Genomic DNA, 6,332 nt, shown 5'->3' with positions numbered 1-6,332 from the left:
CACAGGAGTAAGAAAAATCTTAAGGAAGATACTACTGTGTCTTCAACTCCAGTATAACGTAAAAAAATCAGTTTATCTTAAAAGCTGGAAATTTTCAAGTTAGAGTGTTGGTACAATCAAGACGTCACTAAAATCCTTTTTGACTCTGTGCATTTCATACAGCTTATTCTCTGGCAAGAAACAGTACGTGAGATGAACAGAAGCAAATGGTCCTTTTCTTACTGCGTGGTGAATAGAAGCAAACAGCCCAGACTGGGTTCGCTGAAAAAACTCTAACAGGGTATTCATGAGATGAATACAACCATCTCATGGCCCCTTTGTCAAGAGAGATCAGATGCACTGGTGTGGAAGATAGTAACAACCCCTGAACTTGTTTTATAATGTAGGAGTGAATCTCAGTGTTGACAAAGTAAAGCAGTGTTTTAGCTGTCACCACCCATCCCGTCAAGGTCACAGAAGAATCAGTGTGCATAGTGTATCTAAAAACAAGCAGAAAATTAGTTTTGAAGGGATATTTTTAAACCATGTATTTAACAAGGTTAACCCGTGCCAGAGGAAACCATCAGCTACCTATAATTAAACATCAACGCATAAGCTATATTGATTGACCTTAACTTGAAATAGCAGTTGTTGCCTGAAGCCTTTGGAAATGTGCGCATACAGAGCTGGGCCGGAATGGGAGGGAAATGGGACTGTAAAATAAATAAAACAGAATCTGATTATTCTGTACTTGGCAATTCCATTGACAGACAGCACGTTCCACTGCACGGTGTCCTTTTCCCACGTGCTCCTTGCAGGAAATGTTAAACCTTGTAGGCTGCCACACTGGGAGAAATAGCTTAAGGAACCAATGTTTCTGGAAAGTTAGCTGTGCAATGGAAAAGTGAGCCATTGTTTTACGGGAGATGTTGGGTGAGTCAGCATTCATGAAGAGGGAGTCACCCCCGTGCAATGAAAGGAGCATCCACACATGCTGCTGGACTCTTGGACTGTAAATCGACAAGAAAAGTGAATATAGCTTCAATTTTAAAAGTAGTGTGGAATGCATAAAACCATGAAAAATGCAAGACAGCCTGAGCAACTGTTTGTACCAGATAACACATATTTGGAAGTACCACATGATGTGAATTCTCCAAGACACTTTTAAGTGAAATTACAATGATGATATGGTACTGTAGTTTATGAGATTGTTCTTGGATGCGTAACAAGAAAACATACTTCTAAAGCTAAGACTGTGTGTGAGGACTAGGGAGATTTATGAGCTAATAATATTTCCAGTGGACTTCCCATGTGACATCAGTCAAGCCATTCTGCGTTTGTATGCTCTTAAAGCTTATCTACAAATGTATTAATAAATGCCTTTTTAGGACAGAGCTATACATCACCCAGCACAATGAGATGATTTGCCACTTTTGTCCAAGATGGAAGCAATTTACAGCCTGGATGATCCTGCAGGTTCCTGGCTTACAATGTCATCAGCCTGTGAGTTTCACACAATTATTAGTATTAGCAAAACTATATACTGTAACCTTAGCTCAACGGGAAAAATGTTATGGAAGCTAATGGCTAGATGTGATGGGAAGATAATTTTGACATATTAGGAGGTAAGTCCCATTTAATGTCATCTAAGACATGTACTCTGATCCCGCTTCAAGTTGCTTCAATCTATTGTAGTCTGGAAAACAATCTTCAGATAGCTGTGCTGATAATAGGACTGAACATTAACTCTTTATTTCTAAACATAATTATTACACATTTTGAAGTGAAAATGATAGTCGTCAAATAACAGGCCATCTTTAATAACATTGCAAAATGCTAGCAATGTGGAGTGACTGATCCTGACTACTGGACACTGCTTCATTGATGTTTCTAAACTTATATCCGATGGGCATATCTCTGTGATGGACAGTCTCAAAGGAGAAACCACACAATCTTAATTTCTTAAGATCCCCTCAGGAAAGGTTTACCTAAGCAAGATCTCTTGTGAATCTTTTTTATTTCGAGATTCAGCTGAAACCAGGATGAGTTGACAGCATGACAGAGAGGAGCACACGAGAGCTTTATAGAGTCCTGAAGAGATGATTTGATTTCCATTCTTTGGAATGTTACAGCTATTTAGAGATAGTGCAAAGTAATCTCTGGTAAATTGCCCATGATTGAAGCAAATGGTAACTCACTGAACAGAGCTCTCTGGTCTTTACTAGGCTGAAACTCTCTATAAAAGTCCTGAATAAAGGATGAAGGACTTTTTCTTTTGTTGCAATGCGTTCCTGATTTCCTTGTAAAATAGGGACAGGTGGCAACAAAATCTTCCATCTCTAAATATTTCTTGTGCCATTAAAGACTACTCACGGAGCAAACAAGGCCTTCCATCCCTCTTCATCCCGAGTCATTTTTTTAATGTCTTTTTACATCGCTATATTGTCCCAATAAGATTTCATTCCCCAAGTCTTGTTTAATGGAAGGGGATTCTTTTGCTCAAGTACTTTTTCATGTTTTTCCAGTTTTCCAGTGTTGTACCTGCCAGAGCAGATGTTGTGCCGCCTTCTTAATACATGTTTCAGATACCTTCTTTTCTGAGCAACTGGAGATAAAAGGGTGTCGAACACTGCTGTAAGCTTCGGCATTTGTTATAAATTGGTTCCATTTGAAATATAGTCCTTCCTAATGGCATCTATTTTCAGAAGTATTTAGACATCTGCCTGTAAGACCAAACTACAAACCTTGAAATTGAATCTTACTGGGAATGAGCTCTACAAAATTTTTACATAACACATAGTGGAGTGTCGCTCCAATCCTTCTCCCCTTCCTTTCTTCATTGTCTTTTGTCTTTTGCTACTCAGAGTTCTTATATTTTTCACAAAGCTTTTCCTGCATGTAGAGTGCAGGAGAGGGTCAAAATTGGTTTTTAATTCTGTTCTGTCTTTATCTGACACTCGAAACAGATACAAAAAATGGGAATAAGCGAGTTCTTGGATTACTGAAATTACTCTAAATCCATTTCTACAGAAATTCATCTTTCATTGTTAAACCACATTTAAATGTCTAAGTATGTGTGATTGAAAATATTAATCGTATGCTAACATGTTCTCTGTATTTCAAACAAAAATTCCAAACAAAACTAACAAGCAAACCTTGTAATTTATGATTTATTTATTTATATTGTCAGTACGAAAATGGCGATGGAGCTCACATAGACGCTATAAAGCCGTAAGCTGTTTGAGTCACAATAGAACTAGCCATACCTTGTAAGAGGAACAAGACAACTAAGAAACCTGAAAATAAAACCATCTGTGAAAAACAATCTAGGGAGTAAACATCAAAAATGAAGCATGTCTTTACATGTTCCTACTATGCTAACATAATGAGAAGAAAGCACTAAAAATGTTCAAAGCAGCGAGCAGGGATTTTTAACTACATCAATCCCTCTACAAGAGTAGTCCCTCTGGCATCATAAAGAATACTCACTTGAGTATGGCTCACAGGAATGAGATCAAAACACTAAAAAAAAAGAAAAAAGGCACAACTATGGTAAAAATATTTAGTAAATACTAAATAAACAGCTTTTAAGTTGTGGGTTTTCTGTTGCTTCAAGGAGATCTGGATAGGCACCCAGGAAAATCAGTTTGCTTGCATAACAACCAAGTTTATTCTACTTTTAAAAAGTCATCAGTGTTCACGAGAGGAGGAGTGCTGGTTTGAATCAGGCATGTTGCAAACAGATGTTATGCAAGCTTCCCCAAACAGTCCTGCCAATGCACTGCAATCCTGAGTTATGACATTCACTATAACTGCTGCAGTCTGGGCCCTTTTTTGGGCCACAGATTGATCTGTTGGTTTTCCCAAAATGGGGATGATATTTTTGTGATGCGTGCAAAAACTTGAAGAATATCAACATATTATTTTTCATTTTCAGACCAACAGAATTTAGACACCATATCCGAGTTACACAGCCTATCAGTAGTACAGGACAGAAAAGGAAAAAGTACATTATTTGTCATCATAGGATTGTGATACTCTTAGCAAACCTATCTCCTGATTCGTTCCCACAATGTGTTTGGTAAGGGACAGTCTCTTGCAGTTCCCTTCTATTCCTACTTTTGAAGGATGAAAAGAAGTGATTTCCAAATACTGTTTTAAAAAAACATTGTAGGTTTTTAATTAAAATACTCCTTTAGCCTATGAGTGTATGAAATGGCTACATCCTTTCATAACCTTTAAACAAATAAATGAAGAAACAAAGGCTATGAAAGATAACAAAACTAGTCTCACAGAGCAGAACTACTATACTTTTGAAAGACCCTGCAGATTCTTGAACAGGAGATGAAGTGCCATTGCTAATACAGATTAAAAGCCCTAGAGAATGTCAGATGAGACATAGTTCCTACTGTGAAATGCACTGCATTTTGGAGTATCTCATAAAAATGAAAATTTGTTGCTGTTCACTGTAAGAAAACGTTTGCTTGGAAATCTAAGTAGTCCATTTTCTTATTATATATCCTAATGTCATTGTTGCATATTTTATATTTTTAAGTACATGCTCTACCATACTTTAATCTTGAAAAGAAAGATGTGGGAGTATGCAGGTAAAGCAGAATAGTAGTTTTTACCTTTATGGTTCTTTACTAAAACATTATTGCGCTTTCCATCTTTAAACAGTAAAAATACTTTGATAAAGCTTGCTTGAGCCTAACAGCCTGAGCCATGTGATCATTAATTTTATTACACTATTCTGTTAAAGAAGCAGAAAGCACTGAAATAACTTGCCCAGCAGTGCCAAAGAAGTCAGTGTGAAAATTAAAAGGTTGAGACTTTGTCACCTACAGCTCTATGCTTGTGTTACTCAGCTACATTTCTTTTACAATGCTTTTCGTTTTGGGCCTTATGTGCAGGCACTGTGGTAAGTTCAGTAAAGGGCAACAAGTTGTGGTGAGCGAGGAACGATTCTTGCAGCACATCAGCGAGAAGGGATTGGATTGTAGTTCTTGAATAGCTTGAGAAGCATTTCGGCATCCAGTGTACTGTAATACATACTATTCTTCCCTCTAAGATGCAGTTATTGGATCTGTGATAGGGGAGGGAGGCAAGAAAAAAATAAGCTTTCCAACGACCGAGCAATGAACGTCAAACGCAAGTTGGGGCTACCGGGCAAAATACAGAAGGTGTTATCGGCGACTTGCACGGCAGGCGAAGCAAGGGCGTGTTCCTGAGAGCCTGGCTATCAACAACATTTCTTAACAGCGAGACTCAGCAGGCTGTGAAATAGTTTTCCAGCGAAAATGGTGGAGATCCTACCCTTGGAGGGTCTGTTCACCCAAGCTGTCATGTCAGTGACTAGAAAGAGCCGACCCGGGCGAGCAGAGCCGGCCGGCTCGAGTCCCCGGGGCCGGGCACCCTTCTGGGCTGCAACCGGTGCCGCCTTTCACCCCCGCGGCCCTGGGCCGCCGCTTCTTCCCTGCCCTTAACTCCTCGCCTGAGCGCACCCTCAGCCCCCGGCTTAAGCCTTCAGGAGGCGGCGGCGGCGGCTCCACCGCCCCGCCGGGGAGCGCCGGGCCAGGCCCGTCCGGCGGCTCGCCAGCTCCTGGCAGGCTTCGGGCCGGTCACGGCCCGTGCCCTGGGCCGCAGCGGCCGCTCGCCCCCCCCGCCCCGCGGGCCGGTGCCGCCGCCGCCCGGGCCCCGCCGCTCCCCTCGGGCTGACAGGACGGCGCGCCCCCCGCCCCGGCGCCCCTGGAAACCGCCCCCGCCTGCTGCGACGCCGGCAGTCGCCGTCCCTCCGGTTGCGCGGGGCGCCCCCGGCCGACCTCTGTCGCCCGGGCAGGGCGGGGGTGCGCGGCCAGGCCCCCGCCGCCGCCCCGCTCCCGGGGGACCGGGCCGCTGGCCGCCGGCCGCCACCGCCCCCGGGGCGGCCCGCGCCAGGCCCGCCGAGCGCGCCGGCGCCGTGCTAGAGCGTACGCGGCGGGGGCCGCCTCGGCCTGCGCGCGGCGGCGGCGGCGCCGCAGCGCCCCCTGGCGGCAACCGGCGGCCTCGCGGCGGGCCGAGGAGAGAAAGGGAGAAGGGGCAGTAATGGCGGCCAGTTAGTGCCAGACGGAGCCGAGGAGGCGGCGGCGGCAGCGGCGGGAGGAGCCGGCGCGGCTCCGTCTGTGGCTCTGCCCGGCGGACCGGCTTCCCCAGGGGACTTTTCTTCCCTCCCTCCCCCTCCCCCCCTTCCCCCTCTCCCTCCCCTTCCCCTCCCTACCCGAGCCCCCGCCTGTCCGCCCTCCCTCCTCCCTCCGCGCCGGCGGCGGCAGCGGCGGCGGCGGCGGCGGCCCCCCGTGTCCCCCCTCCCCGGGGCC

This window comes from Pelecanus crispus, chromosome 3, assembly GCF_030463565.1.
Source record: "Pelecanus crispus isolate bPelCri1 chromosome 3, bPelCri1.pri, whole genome shotgun sequence".
In the NCBI taxonomy this organism is placed as follows: Eukaryota; Metazoa; Chordata; class Aves; order Pelecaniformes; family Pelecanidae; genus Pelecanus; species Pelecanus crispus.
The sequence above is the reverse complement of the archived record's forward strand: the minus strand, read 5'-3'. Positions refer to the sequence as shown.